The sequence below is a fragment of the Grampus griseus genome, assembly GCF_964374135.1.
Source record: "Grampus griseus genome assembly, chromosome: 12".
In the NCBI taxonomy this organism is placed as follows: Eukaryota; Metazoa; Chordata; class Mammalia; order Artiodactyla; family Delphinidae; genus Grampus; species Grampus griseus.
The window spans coordinates 51,989,619-52,008,511 of record NC_139006.1 but is presented as its reverse complement, the minus strand read 5'-3'; the positions used below and the strand labels follow the sequence as shown (position 1 = coordinate 52,008,511).

The window sequence follows — 18,893 nt, the reverse complement described above, 5'->3', positions numbered from 1 at the left end:
GATCTACCAATAACTTAAATGCCCGCTAGGACACTCTAAAAAGGAAGACAACAAAATCTAGATACTCATTAATGTAACATACACACTAACGAACAGCCAATAAAAAATTACAAGACATACAATGAAATTTGACTAGTCAATCAAGAGGAAAAAACCCAGAAATGACAAATTAGCATATGAGGATTTTAAAAAATCTATTATAAATAAGCCCAACATAATTAAAGATTTAAAGAAAAACATGAACATAATAATAAGATATAAAAAATAACCAAATGATAGTCAATAGATGAAAAGTGACAAATCTAAAATGTTAACTCCATGCAGTAAAAGTTTCAGGAGATTAGATGTTGCTTAAGGAACTTGAAGACACAGAAATAGACACTATCCAAACTGAAACACACAGAGAAAAAAATTAAGATTGGGGAACAAAGCCTTAGTAACTTGTGGAATGATACAAGTGATACATGTAATTGCAGTGACAGCAGAGGTGAAGATAGAAAAAATATATGAAGAAATGATGATTTAAAATATTAAATTTAATAAAATCTATAAACCCACAGACCCAAGAAGCTCAATGAAACTCAAGCAGAAAAACACAAAGAACACCAAGGGGCACCGTTATCAACTTGCTAAAAACTAGTGATAGAAAGTTCTTGAGCAGGAAGATTAAAAAACACATGACATACAAAGAAATAGAATAAGAATGAATCTTATTTTAAAATCTCATTAGAAAAAAACATACCAACCAGAAGAAATTATAGAATATTTTAGAAGTGGTGAATAGAAAACAAAAACACACTGCTAAGCCAGAACTGTATAAAAATTTCCTTTAAAATTGAAAGTGAAATAGATATTTTCACACAAACAAAAGATAGAAGAATTTATTACCAGATAATCTGTATGGCCATAAACAAACAAACAAACATATATCTTCAGGTATAAATAAAATAATACTAAATGGAAACTTGGAAACAAACGAATAAAGACTTCCAGAAAATGGAAATATAAGCAATATCTTTTCATATTTAAAATTTACCTAAAACAAAGATAATGAGCCCAAGCTTTTCCCATGGGAGCCGCCAGGTCGAGAGGAGCGTAGTCTTCTCCTCTCACTGCCATGGCATGTGCTCATCCACTGATATCAGTGTTCTCTTAAAAGGAGGAGTCATCTGGCATAAATGTCACTTTACCTGCTGTGTTCAAGGCTCCTGCTCAACCAGATATTGTGAACTCTGTTCACACCAACTTGCACAAACACAGCAGATAGCCCTATGCTGTCAGTGAATTAGCAGGTCATCAAACCAGTGCTGAGTCTTTGGGTGCTGGCTAGGCTCTGGCTCAAGTTTCCAGGGTTCGAGGCAGTTGGACTGACTGTTCTGGCCAGGGTGCCTTTGTAAATAAGTATCATGGGGGCCACATGTCTGTGCCAACCAGAACCTGGCAACATTGGCACCGCAGAGTGAACACAACACAGAAGTGATATGCCATCTGCTCTGCTCTGGATGCCTCGGCCTTATCAGCACTGGTTATGTCTAAAAGTCATTGTATTGAGGAAATTCCTGAACTTCCTTTGGTGGCTGAAGATAAAGCTGAAGGCTACAAGAAGAACAAGGAGGCTGTTTTGCTTCTTAAGAAATCTAACAGGCCTTCTTAAGGCATGGAATGATTTCAAAAAGGTCTATGGCTCACAGCAAATGAGAGCTGGCAAAGGCAAAATGAGAAACTGTGTCATATCCAGGGTAGGGAACCCTGCATCATCTATAATGAGGACAACGGTATCACTGAGGCCTTCAGAAACATCCCTGGAATTACTCTGCTTAGTGTAAGCAAACTGAACATCTTGCAACTTACTCCTGATGAGCACATGGGACATTTCTGCCTTTGGACTGAAAGTACTTTCCACAAGTAAGATGATCTGTATGGCATTTGGCGTGAAGCTGCCTCCTTCAAGAGCAACTACAACCTTCCCATGTGCAAGATACTCAAAACAGACCTTTGCAGAATCTTGAAAAGCCCAGAGATCCAAAGAGCCCTCAGAACACCACACAGATTCATCTGTGAGTCCAGAAGAAGAATCCACTGAAAAACCTGAGAATCACGCTGAAGCTAAACCCATATGCAAAGACCATGCACTGGATGGACATAATTCTTCTCTAGGAGAAGAATCACAAACTCTGGATGGATAAGGCAGCAGAAGCGTTAGCAGCCATATCGGATGAGGAAGGGGTTCTGGGCAAGAAGCCTGTGGTGGAGAAGAAAGGAAAGAAGGCTGCTGGTGTTAAGAAGAAGGCTTTTGTGGGGAAAAAGGCTGCAGTGACCAAAAAACCACCAGCTGAAAAGAAGCCCACAGAAAAGAAACCCACCACAGAAGAAAAGAAGCCTGCTGCATAAACTTTAATTTGTGCATTCCATAAAGGTCAGATCATTTCGGACAGTTAATTCTGAATAAAGACCTGATCAAAGAGGCAAAAAAGAAAAGACAACAAAAACAAAAAAATGAGCCCCAAGTAGAGATAATGCTAAAAATGTTGACATATATACATTACTATGTATGAAATAGGTAACTAATGAGAACCTACTGTATAGCACAGGAAACTCAGTGCTCTGTGGTGACCTAAATGGGAAAGAAGGGGGGACATATGTATATATACAGCTGATTCACTTTGGTGTACAGAAGAAACTAATACAACACTATAAAGCAACTATACTCCAATAAAAATTAATAAAAAAAGGCAGGAAAAACTAAAGAAAAACTGAAAAATTGGTGAAAAACAGAAAATAAATTACAAGATGGTAGATTTAAACCCAACCATATTGGATAATTAATCAAGTGTAAAAGATACTAACACTCCAATAAAAAGCCAGGGATATCAGACAGGATTATAAACCAAAGCCAACTACATGCCAAATCCAACTATGAGAACCCTACTTTAATTATAAAGACAAAGATAGGGAAAACTAGAAGGATGGAGAAGAATATACTCTACAAATTCTAATTATAAGAAAGCTGGAGTGGCTATATTAATATCATACAAGGTATTTCAGAACAAGTAATATTATCAGGGACAAAGAAGCATGTTACAAAATGAAAGAACTTAATGCACCAAGAAGACATTACAATCCTAAATGCAAAGGCATCTGATAACTGAAATTCAAAATATGTGAAGGAAAGATAGAAATAAAAAGAAAAATAAATCCATAATCATATTTGGAGCTTTCAAAGCTCTCAGTTAATGACAGAAAAAACAGACCCCAAATCAGTAAGTATATAGAAGACCTGAACAAATACTATAAAAACATTGACCCTATTGCTATATATTGACTACTCCATCCAATAATTGTAGATTAGGTTACTTTTACATGTGGATGAACTATTCAGCAAGATAGGTCGTATCACAGGATATAAAACAAGTCTCAATAATTTCAACATATTGAAATTGTGGAGACTCCATTTTCTGACACAGAGGAATTAAATTAGCAATAAATGTCAGAAAGTTATCTGAGAAATCTGCAAAAATTTGAAATTAAGAAAAATTTATAAATGATTATAAACCGTTCAAAGAGGAAAACACAAAGGGAATTAGAAAATATTTTGGGGCTTCCCTGGTGGCGCAGTGGTTGAGAGCCCGCCTGCCAATGCAGGGGACACGGGTTCGTGCCACGGTCCGGGAAGATCCCACATGCCATGGAGCGGCTAGGCCTGTGAGCCATGGCCACTGAGCCTGCGCTCCGCAACGGGAGAGCCCACAACAGTGAGAGGCCCACGTACCGAAAAAAAAAAAAAAAAGAAAATATTTTGAAAAAAAAAAGCACAACATAAGAAAGTGTGGGATGCAGGTAAAGGAGTTCTCAGAGGGAAATTTATAACATTAAATGTTTATAACTTTAAATGTTTAAATGTGTAAATCTGTAATTTTAAATGAAAAGAATAAAGTCCCAAACCAATGATCTAAATGTCAATCTTGGAAGTTAGAAAAAGAAATGCAAATTAAAACTGAAATAAATAGAAGGAAAAATTAACATAAGGCCAGAAATAAATGATATAGAAAACAAACAATAGAGAAAATCTAATACAAGCTGTTTTGTTAAAAAATCAATAAGATTGATCAAGAAAAAAGATACAAATCATCAAAATGAAAAAGGGGCACACAGATGCAATGCCACAGACATCATCAAGTTGAAAAAGGAATATTATGAACAACTTCATGCTACTTATATGACAACTTATGAAATGTACAAATCCCTTAAAAGACAGAAATTACCAAAACTGACTGAAGATAAAAGAGAACATCTTAATACCTCCATGTCAATTAAAGAAATTATAATATCACAAAGATAGAAAATAGAAAAAGGAAGAAACAATTTCCAATTCATTTAGTGAAGCCAGAATTACCTTAATACCAAACCAGATAACTACTAGGAAAAAAAAAAAAACCTACAAATAACTTCACAAAACATAGATGATGTTAAAATGTTGGGGAAACAAGAAAAATAAGACAATGCAGAGATAACGAAATGGTCAGTTGCTCCTTGCCAACTGCTGCCACAGTCTCCACACACAATCACTGTCAGCTGTAAACAAATTAAGCCCAGTGGTTCACAGGTGTTCACAGTCATAACACAAAAATGAACCTTCCTTCAGAAATGTAGCATTTAAAAGTTCTGAGGTGGAACTAAGAAAGATAAAAACCAGAATCAAGTGTACTGCTTGCTACCTTATGCTTCACTCCAACGCAGATTTTAAGTAGTCTCCTACTGGTATGAAAAAATATGATAACCATCTGCATTTAAATGTTAGCAGTGGTATTCAAAGAATGTATTAGAACTCGCTTGTTTACTGTTAGTCTTACAGCAACATGATCAAATTATTTGCCTGATGGACTATGGAAACTTTATCCTAAGCCAGTAGAATATGTATGATGGCTTAGATTTTCATAATTATTTTTTCATCTTAACATAACTCTCATCTCCCAAAACCACTTCTTAACAATTTAATGAGAATAAAACCACAGTAAGATAATCTCTATTTCTTACATTCAGATTAAAAATATAAAACCACAGAAGTAAAGGAGTAAACTTGGAATTCCAACCAGTCTCCAGATTCCTTAAACTGCTGTGTGATGACAATACTGTGTACCAAGCAAAAGCATAAAGTATGTTTTAAGAGATTTTCCACTGGAAAATATACACAATTTAACATTCAAAGGTCTTTAATTTCCCACGGCATTATCAAATAGCAGCCTTTTCTCAAGGCACTTTGCTATCTAAACAGAAGACAGCAACAGAAACAACCCGCCAGTCCCTGTGCAGTGAAGTTCTCCTAAGACTGCAGTACCACCCTGAGACTTTAGCCACCTTTGAATTTAAAGCCGTCATTCTAAAATTTTAATAGGGAGTATAGTGGGTGATAGAGGATTTAAATCGGGGCTCACTCCTAGTAAATTCTCATTATTATATGAATTTTGAAAAATTAAAATTATATCCTCTATCTATACTCCATTAATAAATTTAACCAGAAATTCTATACGATCAGAAGAGAAATTGGCAATTCTTATACTCCTGAGTGTCAACAGCAGCTCTGACCTCAATTTCACTGAAGCACACACCTGGGTGGGTCTCTGCCAGGTCAAGTGCCAACTAAATTCTTCAATTAAAAAAAAAAAGCGTTTAAGGAACATTTACGCACTAACTGCTGCAAGGTAACTTTCAGGAAACTATCTTAACACCAAAACAAACACAAAGAAATCCTACCAAATAATTTTTAGAAACTGTGAAATGCCATCTCTAGAGTCAGAAGTTGGTAGTTGGTAGTTGTGTTAAGGACATTTTTCCTCCTTAAAAAGAAGTTTCTTATACAATAGGTTTCATTACAGGAATGTATTGATTGAAACTAGTTTCACTACCACTAATGTTCTGCTTAATTTTAAAGATAACATAATACTGAACAGAATAATGTGTTCTATTAATAACATTTTATTGAAACAGTAGACTGATTTATTGCATGTTTGTCCAAATAAACACCCAGATCATTTGCCATAAATCTTCTTGAGTCTAAACAGAAGGCTGACATGCAACTTGATAAAAATAAAAAGTTATCATAAAACATAATGAAAAATCCAATCTGAAAATTAAACAGTGCACTGCCCAGCTTCATGCTTTGTTTAGGGTCTGAAGCTTGCAATGAAGATGAAAGAATTGCTCTAGTTTACTTAAAATGGCTATTGTGAGTCTTCATTTGGGAAAAACTATAAAAATAATTAAAATCTGTTAGAGGAAGTCTGGCCATTTAGTTTCTGAGGCAATTCACTCTAAGCGCATTGCTCGTACACTTTAAGATAAAATAGCTTATTTTTTATTTAAAGATACTTTTTAACTTGAACTTTATTTTGTGGGGGTGAGAGAGGGCCGAACTTAACAGGCTTGTGTCCACGAACTAAAATACTTCTCCCTGGAGCTTTAAGTTTGCAGTGAGTCTACTCAGACCCATTCTGGTGGTGTACGTACACACAGGAGTGTGCATGTACACCAGCTATGTCGTAGGTGATATGTGAGAGGATGCCATCAGGGCATTCCTCTGAGAACAGTGATCCACATGCCACTTGGAAGGCAACATTTGCATTTCACAGCCAAGAGATAAGGCTGTGTTCTACTACATATTCTATATAAACTTAGTCCTTTATCTGTAGCTGATCTGCCTCATGTAGAAAGTTGTTAAAGATCTCTTCTATATTATTTACCATTTCGAAAAATTCTTGTTTTCTAAATTTATGTATGGCATTCTCGATATTAGGAAGTCTAACTTGTCCTGTAATCTTTCAAATTAATTTTGAAAAAGAGAAGTTATTTAACTATCTTAAAGAAATAGCAATGTTTGCTACACAAATTTAAAAGTAGGATTATAGAAACTGCAATATATTGACTTCAGTACAGTTAGATGTAAGAGCTCTATATTTAAAGCACCAGAATTTAATAACCAAGACTCAACAGTGCAATTATATACTCCAGCTTACAGAATACCCGCCACCTGGGTAAATCCTTCATCTACTGTATAACATATCATAATTCATTAAGCAGTCCCTTATTGATGGAAGCTTAGATATTGTGCTGACCACTGACGCATGGCTTACTCCACACTCCATTTAATTATAAAATGTGGGAAACTACAGACTCCCTTCTATTAGCCAGAGCTCTGGATGTCAATTAGGTTCTGCTTATTTCACATGATTTTGGGGGTCTTCTTTGTTTGTCTCTGCTGGCAAGGACAATGGTGAAAACATGAGAATTCTCTCCAGCATTAACAAAATAGGGAACATTTTTCAGTTTTTTGGGGTAAGAAGCAGCAGTGTGGCAGCAGGAGAAGCACCAATGGCTTGTTGACCTGGCTTCCTAACCTTTTGGTCTCACTGGTGGGAATCTATTCTGTGGTTTCCTGGATGTCCAGAGACCAGTGCAGCAGCAGTAGATGCTTTGTTCTGGATTCCAGCATAGCTCCAGTGATGGTCTCAGAGCATTATGCCCTGAGTATATAAGTTCTATATTGTTCTGAAGTCACCACCCGAAGTCCAACATAAAATCGCTTCTTAGGCCCTTCCAAAGCTTTTATTCCTAGTATATAAAATTCCTTCTTGTTTAAAATATCTTGAATGGTTTCTGTTTCCCACATTGAACTCTGACTGACAAGTCTTCTGCTCTTACTAACAATGAATTCTTTTTTTTTTCTGAATAAAGATACAATTTATGTACAATAAGATTCATCCTTAAGTCTATGGTTTTTCAAGTTTTAAGAAATGAGTACAGTCGGGTAAGCACCATAATAATCAAGAGAGTTCCATCATACCAAAAAAACTCCTCATGCTTTGTAATCAGCCTTAAAAATTCTTGATTTGCTTCTGTCTCTGTAGTTTTCCTCTTCAGGAATGTCATATAAATGGACTCACTCTTTGAGTCTCGCTTCTTTCACTTAGCATAATGCATTGGAGATTCAGGTATGTAGTGTGTATGTTAACAGTCCGTTCCTTTTTTTGCTGAGTAGGGCCATGTGGATTGTTTCCAGTTTTTAAGGAATATGAATAAAGCCACTGTAAATACTCACATATAGGTTTTCATGTGAATATAGGTCTTCATTTCACCTGGGTAAAAATCTAGGAGGTAATCCTGGTAAAAAGTGGACCTGGACTAGGGTGGAAGCAGTGAAGGCGGTAAGCAATGGTATTAGTTGTGATATGTTTAGAATGGGCTGGATGTGGTGATGGATTGGCTCTGGGGGTGAGAGAGAAAGAAAAATGTCAATTATGACTTCAAAGATTTTTCCTGAGAAACAGAAAGAATAGGAATGCCAATTACCGAGCTAGGCAGATGAGAGAGTTACAGGTTTGGAAGGGAAATCAAGAGTTCAATTTTAGTCACACTAATTTTGAGATGTTAGTGGACAGACCCAGTATATGTTTACTGTTAGCTTCATTAGATTGAAACCCTTTAGGGTACAATCTGTATCTTTTACTGATATACAATTTCCCACAATAGTAAGGGAATGGATTAGAAGGTTTGGGGGTGTTTTTCACCCCTAGAATTCTGCAGTGAGAATCAGGCTGTCACAGGTATAAATTTACAAGTGCACTAAGTTTCTTGTATTCCACAAATGGCTACTTAAAGGGTCCCTATAATTTAGGTAAGTATGGCATTGCTCTGCGACAGCTTCAAACCAGCATTTTTAAAGCAAAGAAATACCATTTTCTGGAGAACATGAGGCAATTTCATGGTTAGGGAATTTTTTATGTTGAATTTTCCATTTTTTGTTTCCATCAATGATTGCTATACCTCTATCCTATTTTTGGTCAGAACAAACAGCTTTAGTTCCTTAGATCTTAGTGTGGCATGATTTCAAATGACAGCATCATTTTAACTGAATTCCAAGGCTAGACATGGTGTTTTAGCTTTGATGTTGCCCCCATAATCAGAAAGGGATCCCCCAAAGCTCAACCAACATTACCTCTTATCCTTCCATAGTATATACAATGCTTAACCTCCATCACTTTCCCTTTAATGGATCTGCAACCCCAGGCAATGGAGACTCAGGTAGTTAAGTCCCTATGTGATCCAAGCTAACTACAGATCTAGTGGAAGCTGAGGAGACCAAATTATGGCACTAGAATGAAATATGTTATAGTAACAACAGAAAAGTTCTTCATTAAAAAAACCCACAGAATGGTACAACTCCCTTCAAGATAATCTTTAGAAAAAGATACTTTCTTCAAATGCCTCTTTGCCCAGATAAACATAAGCTCTTCCTTATTCTTTTCAATACCTAAGACCTCTTCATTACTATTTATATTTTAGCTGCCCTAATCTTTATGACTAACAACTTCTAAATAAATACTCTACCAGTTAGTAAATGAGTAAGGAAAGAGAAATCCATTAGCTTAAATAAATTAGGTGTTTTCTTTTTCTTGTAATGAAGCCTCTGGAAGAACACAGTCTGCAGCTGTTACAGCAGTGTCACAATGTCATCAGGACTTCAGTTCCTTCTATATTTTTGTTCAGACATGGACTTGCCACCTTCTACTCACAAAATGGCTATTTAATCTGCAACATCAGGTCAGCATTCCATAGAGCAAAGCTTCTCAATCTGGCCTCTTGACATTTGGACAAGATGATTCTTTGTGGTGGGAGACTGTCCTGTACGCTGTAGGATGTTTAGCAATACCCACGGCCTCTACCTGCTAGATGCTGCTAGCAACTGTCAGTTGTAAAAACCAAAGATGTCTCCAGACACTGCCAAATTTCTCCTGGGGGTCAAAATCATCCCTGGTTGAGAACCGCTCCCATAGGGGAAAAAGAGACTGGACAAAGGATGAAAAGAGGCATAAAATCGAGTGTAGCAGACAGTGGAGCCTGCTACACTCCCACCCCACCCCCACCCCCGGGCCCTCCTAAGGGAGTTTCTTAGAAACCCCATGGCACAAATTCTACTTACATCTCACTGGCCAGACCTGTATCCCAGTGCCACCCCATCTGCAAAAGAGGCTGGGTAATGCGGGTTTTATCCTGCGACACTGTTACTCTCAGTAAGACTGGCATTCATTTAAGAAGGAATAAGGGAAGAATAGATAATAGGTAGGCAACTAGCATTCTCTGTGACAGAAAATGTTTCAGTACTTTATTTGCAAGACAATTTTGTGCAAACTGACATTCTTGAGCATATCCTTGCAAAGGCTCCCAAGATTTTAAAAAGAAAGTTTACCTTGATTTGTGTCTTATATAAAAGACTTAACTCTTTTTTGGCAGAGGCTGACTTCTCCCTTAAGAATTGGTTATTCTTTCCAGCTTTTTGTACGTAATCTTTTTCTTCCTTCTGGACATAAGTTAGGTTTTAAGGCTCTGTTCATTTTTTTCCCCAATCTTTCTTTTTTCTTTCTGTTTTAAAAGTTGAAAAATATCTATTGATCTATCTTTAAGTTTACTGACTTTTTTTTTTCTGTCACTCCACTATGTTGATGAGCCCACCCAGTGAATTTTTTATTTCGGATACTGTATTTTTTTGGTTCCAAAATTTCCATTTGGTTGTTTTTAATAGTTTCTATTTCTCTACTGAGAAATTAATTTAAAGTGTTTACATTTATGCCACGCAGAATTGCTATAAAAGCTTCTTCAAAGTCTTTCCCTGATAAATTTCAAAATCTGGGTGACCCTGGGGTTGGCATCTCTCTTTTCCTTTGAGAATTGTTTATAATTTCCTGGTTTTTTTGTAGGCAGCATAATTTTGAATCATACCCTGGACATTTTAATGTTATGCTGTATTGGCTGTCAGTCCTTTGATCTTTTATAATCTGCTAGAGGATTTGTTTGTCTGTTTTAACAGGCAATCAGGTCAGTTAGGTTCAGACCACAAGTTCTTCCTCACCTCCTCTGAGGAGTGGTTCTAACTGAAGGCCAGTTCTCAAAGACTGTGGTATGCTGTTGTGGGTTTGTCTGACACATGCACAAACTAGTACTTGTGCTGGTTATACACAAAATGAGGGGACACCCTCCCCAGCTCTCTTTTTTTCCTAAGATGTCCTCCTTAGTCTTCATCACAGATGCCCCTTTCTGGGTTATCTGGCAGGAAAGACAGGGTTTCTCTTGTAGCACTTCTACTATAGCTGCAGCCTTGCAACTGGGTCTGTTTTAGGAGCAAAGCTGGGAAAGGTAGAAAAAACATAAAGATCCCTCCCCCATACTATTAAATGCAGGACCCATTTACTTGATTTCTCTGGATAGAAAAATGAGGTTTCTATCAGAGTTTTAATTGCCAGAGCCACTGTTGCCCAGCTCCATAACTGGGGGCAAAACCACGGGAAAAAAGAAACAAAACAAAATAAAACACTAGGAAACGCACCCCAAACTAGTTGCCCCTCCAGGTTTTAATTTCCCAGCACCAACTGTCTGCTTTTGATTATTTATGTAGTTGCTTTTATATTTTGTCCAGAGCTTTTAGTTCTAATCAGCAGGAAAGGTAGGCTATAGGGGGCTTACCTCAACGAGGCAGGAGTATAAACTTTCTAAAATGTCTTTTATGTGTCATAGAAGTATAAGCTTCTATGAAAGTCATAGGAACTAGCTGCACAAATCACAAAACCTTAGTAAGTTAATAACAAAAAATAAAGAGCAATTAAATACATTCATTCTTAAATCAAAAGTGTTAAAATAAACAATAATCAGGATGAAAAAGGAATTTTTCATAGCCAAGTGTCTGAACTAATAAAGTCAGACTGTCAGTGGGTCAATCTGGTTATGGAGAAAGAGACCAAAATACTTTTATTATTCTTCCTTTTAAAGCAACTTTTTGGGAGAGGGAGTGAGGGGAGAAGGGGACAAGCCTAATAAGAAGCAAGGCATTTAATACGGCAAAGTCAAAGCATCATCCAGGAACCCTAGAGTGGCTTCCTCCTATATGAATGTCTTACAGTGTCACAGACATAACAGGAAAGCAAAGCCAGTGTGTATGTCCAGGTTAGACACAGGCAGTACTCGAACAGATCGAAATGTCTAACTCTAGACATGGGAGTTTTCTCCTAAAACATTGCCAAGATAATGCATGCTATCTTCAGCCTCTTGGTATAGTTAAGGATGGATGAAATATATATTATAGTCTCTCTTGGAATTAGAAACAACATTAAAGAGTACAGCAAAATAAACAGGGTACTTCAGAGAAAATTCTTGAGCTTTTCTCAATCTGCAAATGTTAATGCCAGAACTCTAATACAAAAACACCTCCCCTTTCTCCTGCTCCCCCACTATTTAATTACTTTTTCTTGGTAAGGGTTGGTATACTAACTAGAAACCTTAAGCTGTGGCAAGACGTTTATTGCTTCATGTTATCTTCTCATAGCTTTAAAGAAAAAAGAACCCAAATATTTATTTACTTTCTGTTTTTAAAGTTTAGAGCCCTTTTAACAGACTCAGCAATCAATGAGAACAAATATAAACATTCTCATCTACTCCAATAACAACCAAACAACTGTCTTAGAATCCTGGTCCACATCACTATAGCCGTAACTAATTGACCTTCAGCAAGTTACTTACTCTCCTTGACCTCCATAGAAGAGGATAATGATGGTGCTTACCTCATAAGGTTAAGGGACGAGAATTAAATATGTCAATATATATAAAGAGTATAAAACAGCATCTAGTAAAGACTATGTGCTATATAACTATCAGCTATCATTGTTGCTGTTATTAAAATAGTATGAGTCTAACAAGGTGGAAAAGTGGGAAAAGAATGGATTTTAGAGTCATTTGATAATGTGCCCAACACTCACTGTGTAACCTTGGGCAAATTACTTAACCTTAGAAAAGTTATTTCATCCTTTGTAAAAAGGAGTAAATAATAACTACTTATGGCAGTTTGAGGATTAATAAAAGACACTGTTTATAAAATAAATTGCACACAGAAGCAATCAATAAATAATAGTAATTATTATTATCACCATCACCCAGCTTCTCCCCAAACAATAAGGAATTCTTCTGCCCTCTGTAGAAATCACACATTTTACTTTGAGTTCTTCAAAAGAAACCAGAAAGATGCAACTTTTCTTGCATTGAAAACCACTAGAACTTTCCTTCATTCCAAAAAAGGAGAAGTAGGAGAAAGGTGTATTTAACTAAAGTTTTTGCCAAATCCAATCCTCTGACAAAAGAATGATTCTCTTGTTAGAGGTCTAGGTCAGAACATATCAACAAAGCAGTTTCATCATTATGCATGTCTCATTTTAAGAGCAGTCACTTCATGTTGTTGCTTTACTAATGCATCAGTGATTATTCTGGTATGGAATGGTTTTTTAGTTGACACTTGTAAAAATAAAACTGGACCTTAGATTAAACTTGGTGGATTGAATAGTAGAGGAATGGCAGGAAAGGAATATAAAAAGGTATAGACATACTGAGAAAAAAACTGGAAAAGATACCAACAAAATTTTGGATGTTAGAAAGCAGGTGGATGAATCAGTAACTGATTTAGCATGAACAAAGCAGAAACCTCACTCAGAAGCAGGCTGACTGGTAGTAGCTCAGGAATAGGAAACACTGGGTATTACCAAAAATGAGAGAAGTGAGGCTGAAAAGAGAAGGACTGATAGAAAATCTCTTCAAGGAGACACTAAGTTTTAGGAGGAGAGTTTTTAAGAGTTCACTCAACAGAAACTCACTGAGAGCTTTCCTATACAACATCTTAAAGCACATCAGAGACAGGCATAGAAAAATAACAGTATGAACTTACTCCACTCATGAATGTCTGTCAAATGAATGAATGTATCCATGTATTGTCATGAGTTGAATTCTATAACTCAAATTAAGTAGGTTTATTTCTTATTAAACTACTATACGGTATAAACTTTCTTGATATGGAAAGTTTATAAATGGACTCATAAGCTATATAACTAACACCCCTAAGTCTATTATTGTCCCACTAACTGATTTGACGTTGATATTGCTGTTTCCCACAACTGTCTTAATTATCCCATCATGGAGTTATAGCTTCAGCTTTCCTTTTTAAATCTATTTTCTATATTATTTGGAAAGTAATCAATAAACACAGAACTAGAAATATCAACATTTAAAGGAGGAAATAAAATGAAAAATAAAAACATCTCCGTTCCCTACTACCAATCTCACTCCTCAGAGGTAAACTTTCTTCTCTATTTCTGACTTTAGTTATTCAGTGTTACCTCCAAAACTTTAAATTATATGTTTAGACCTCTATTTCTTCTGTAATTACAGTTACAGATTTGTTAAGGAAAATCCAGTATTTTCCTCCCTATGAAAGATATACAATTTAGCTCATTTACACTACATCCTTTAAAGTTTTTCTTAGCCGTGTTTTTATCTTTAGTTCTTCTGTACATTACCTTTCTAACGTTGAATAATAATTATAATCTCTACTTGATCCACTACTTTAGATTGTATCTCTGTAAAATGAGAAAGTCAGTATCCATACTTTCTTCCACCTCCATGCATCCCCTTCCCTATCTAATTCTAAGGACCAATGAATAAATGGAAAGAACAAATATGAATGAGGAGTCAGGGAAACTGTTAATTTTTTTAAGTTCTAGAAATCACTATTAACTGTTTACACAAGGAGCTACCTCAAGTGAGGGCAAAGCAAAGCCTGCCATTCCCACTGTCAGTATCTACTATTAATGTTATGAGTTACTTTTTTCTCTCAACAAGCACCTCTGATTTCTCAGTATCTACCATTTAAAATTTTTTTTATTCTTTGAGCATACATTTCCACTTTAGGGAATAGAACTTGCAAACACATTCAAAATTATGTGTACAAGGATATTCACTGCAGTATATTTTGTAATAGAAAATTACAAATAACCCAGACATGTATCAATAAGGGATTGAATAAATAAATTGATATATCCGCACACTAAAATGCTGAATGAACATTAAAAAGGATGCCGTTAATATATACATGTAATCCCCTGGAAAGTACAGGATACATATTATTAAGTAAGAAAATAAAGTTGTAAAAATTATATGTATAGTATTAACCTACTATCCTAAAAATTAAAGTATTAGATCTGCATAGAAAAAAAACTGGAGTAATATACAAAGTTAACTAGTTACTGCTGAGGAAGGAGAATACAGAGGACTTGGAATTAATACACCGTACATTTTTGAATTGCATGAATATTCTAAGGCCAGAATATATTAGCTTAACAATAACAAAGAAACAATAAACAACCTTAAAATATAATATACTAACAATAAACTATCTTTAAACATTTTCTGTTTTTCCCGGCTCATGTTCACAATGACTAAATACTAATCTCCCCAGCTATTTCTGGAGTTCTTGGGACAGAACCTCTCTCCTAAATGATTTAAAGAAACCAAAGGGGGCTTCCCTGGTGGCGCCGTGGTTGAGAGTCCGCCTGCCGATGCAGGGGACGCAAGTTCGTGCCCCGATCCGGGAAGATCCCACGTGCCGCGGAGCGGCTGGGCCCGTGAGCCATGGCTGCTGAGCCTGCGTGTCCGGAGCCTGTGCTCCACAATGGGAGAGGCCACAACAGTGAGAGGCCCGCGTACCACAAAAAAACAAAAACCAAAAACCAAAGGGCCATGCTGGAATGAAAAGAAAAGCAGAAAAACATTAAAAAAAATTTTGGGTGGGGCTTCTGTTAGTTCTTGTAGATTTACCCATGTTCTCTCCTTGAGAACCTATCCAAGAGCAAATGCTAGTCTAGATGGACCACAGATCTAAGCTTAGGCAGTAATTCTCAGGAACTCAAATAACAGTTGAACATAGTAATCCATTTTATAAAGCACAATTTTTCCTTGTGCTTTAAACCAAATGAATACTGGTGGCTACAAAAATTTTATTCCTAGAAGATTAAAAAAAAATCCTTTATTCATCAATCTCAATTTTATTCTCAAAGTGCTCAATTCTGATGAATTCAGTACCTCAGGACCAACAGAAATGAAAACCAGGTGTGATAATCCCTAAATTGACATAATAATTCTGACTGAATGTCATAAGTACAAAAGATGAATAACTAAACATAAGGTCATTCCCAAACACATGATATTTTTGGTTTCCACCAGAACCTACTCCACAATCACAATAAAATCAATTATAACAATAAATGATGATACCAACTGGAAAGCTAACTGTTATATATTACTTACTGCATGCAAGGTACAGTTCTACTTGCATTTATTAACTTTTCAATCCTGAAAGATAATCTATGAGCTCTATTCATTACATTTTCCCCATCTTTCAGATGAAGGAATTGAGGCTTACTGATGTTAAATAACTTGCCAAGGTGGTAGAGTTTAATATATAGAAACCCAAGCATTCTGGATCCAAAGTTCATACTCTTAAGTGGCATTCAGAAAGAATCCTTGAGGAATGAGCAGAAAAATATCTTGTCCACCAAATAGCAAGCCCTAGAGCAAGACTATAATTATAAGTAAACATCCCCAAATATGGCTTAAGGAAGTAGAATGCTGTAGCTTATCCAATGGTCACTCAAAATCTTTCACACCCACACAATATTTAAAAGCCATGAACTATATTCTAGGGTACAGCCAAATGCCTAACATTTCTAACTCATGGTGATGGTTGTCTATTTATTCGTCAGGAGGGAAGTAATTTATTGCAGAGTAAACAATGAAGTGTGCACAATACCTAACTATATCATGTTAACAGTCATGGTAAAAAAGAATTGAAACATGGAAATTTCAGGTTTTATAGCTACTTCTTCAATCTATATTCACTTATATAAAGATGTCACAGTCCAGGCCTAGTCCTCTGTTCTCTGGGGGCCCCCGCCAGGCCTCGTGGGCCCTAGGGGTGCAGGAGGGAGGTGGGGGGCAAAGAGGAATGGTGGGCAGGGAGGGGCTCTCCAGGATCAGAGGATCAGGAGAGGTGTGGAGGGCCTCCAGAAAGTGGGCAGAGACGGAACATACCTCAACATAATAAAGCCCATATAAGACAAACCTACAACTAACACCATATTCAACAGTGAAAAGCTGAAAGCATTTCCTCTAAGACCAGGAACAAGACAAGGATGCCCACTCTCGCCCCTCTTATTCAACATAATTTTGGAAGTCCTAGCCATGGCAATCAGAGAAGAAAAAGAAAGAAAAGGAATACAAATTGGAAAAGAAGAAAACTGTCACTGTTTGCAGATGACATGATACTATATAAAGAAAATCCTAAAGATGCCACAGAAAACTACTAGAACTACTAATCAATGAATTGGTAAGGTTGCAGGATACAAAATTAATGCACTGAAATCTCTTGCATTCCTATACACTGACAATGAAAAATCAGAATGAGATATTAAGGAAACAATCCCACTTACCATTGCAACAAAAAGAATAAAATACCTAGGAATAAACCTACCAAAGGAGGCAAAAGGCTTGTACTCAGAAAACTATAAAACACTGATGAAAGAAATCAAAGATGACATAAAAAAATGGAGAAATATACCATGTTCTCAGATTGGAAGAATCAATATTGTGAAAATGACTATACTACCCAGAGCAATCTACAGATTCAATGCAATCTCCATCAAATTACCAATGGCATTCCTCACAGACTTAGAACAAAAAATTTTACAATTTGTATGGAAACACAAAAGACCCTGAATTGCCAAAGCAATACTGAAAGAGAAAAACGGAGTTGGAGGAATCAGGCTCCCCGACTTCAAACTATACTACAAAGCTACATTAATCAAGACAGTATGGTATGGCACAAAAACAAACATAGATGATTGGTACAGGATAGAAAGCCCAGAGATAAACCCACGCACATATGTTGACCTAATTTATGAAAAGGAGGCAAGAACATACAATAGAGAAAAGACAGACTCTTCAATAAGTGGTGCTGGGAAAACTGGACAGCTACATGTAAAAGAATGAAAATTAGAACACCGCCTAACACCATACGCAAAACTAAACTCAAAATGGATTAAAGACCTAAATGTAAGACTGGACACTGTAAAACTCTTAGAGGAAAACACAGGAAAAACACTCTTTGACATAAACCAGAGCAAGATCTTTTTTGACCCACCTCCTAGGGTAATGAAAATAAAAACAAATGGGACCTAATTAAACTTAAAAGCTTTTGCACAGCAAAGGAAACCATAAACAAGACCAAAAGACAACCCTCAGAATGGGAGAAAATATTTGCAAATGAAGCAACGGACAAGGATTAATCTCCAAAATATACAAACAGCTCATGGAGCTAAATATCAAAAAAACAAACAACCCAGTTAAAACATGGGCGGAAGACCTAAATAGACATTCCACCAAAGAAGACATACAGATACCCAAGAGGCACATGAAAAGCTGCTCAACATCACTAATTATTAGAGAAATGCAAATCAAACTACAATGAGATATCATCTCACACTGGTCAGATGGCCATCATCAAAAAATCTAGAAACAATAAATGCTGGAGAGGGTATGGAGAAAAGGGAACACTCTTGCACCATTGGTGGGAATGTAAATTGATACAGCCACTATGGAGAACAGTATGGAGGTTCCATAAAAAACTGAAAATAGAACTACCATATGAACCAGCAATCCCACTACTGGGCATATACCCTGAGAAAACCAGAATTCAAAAAGAGACATGCACCACAACGTTCATTGCAGCTCTATTTACAACAGCCAGGATATGGAAGCAACCTAAGTGTCCATCAACAGATGAATGGATAAAGAAGATGTGGCACATATATACAATGGAATATTACTCAGCCATAAAAAGAAACGAACTTGAGCTATTTGTAACGAGGTGGATAGACCTAGAGTCTGTCATACAAAGTGAAGTCAGAAAGAGAAAGACAAATACCATATGCTAACACATATATATGGAATTTAAGAAAAAAAATGTCATGAAGAAC

At 36.3% G+C, this 18,893-nt stretch overlaps 1 protein-coding gene and 1 pseudogene across 4 annotated transcripts in view; one reads left to right on the top strand and one right to left on the bottom strand.

The window, feature by feature from the left end:
- Window positions 1–2,391, top strand: part of LOC309831243 (large ribosomal subunit protein uL4-like) — a 42,859-nt pseudogene extending 40,468 nt beyond the window's left edge. Inside the window, exon 2 of the transcript in view lies at window positions 1,100–2,391. The product of the transcript in view is annotated as a large ribosomal subunit protein uL4-like (transcript). The remainder of the gene's footprint in view (window positions 1–1,099) is intronic.
- The window catches only part of KIAA1328, a gene marked incomplete at its 5' end in the record, with an annotated part of 379,366 nt that overhangs the window by 185,470 nt on the left and 175,003 nt on the right, over window positions 1–18,893 (bottom strand). The gene's annotated exons all lie outside the window — the stretch shown is intronic.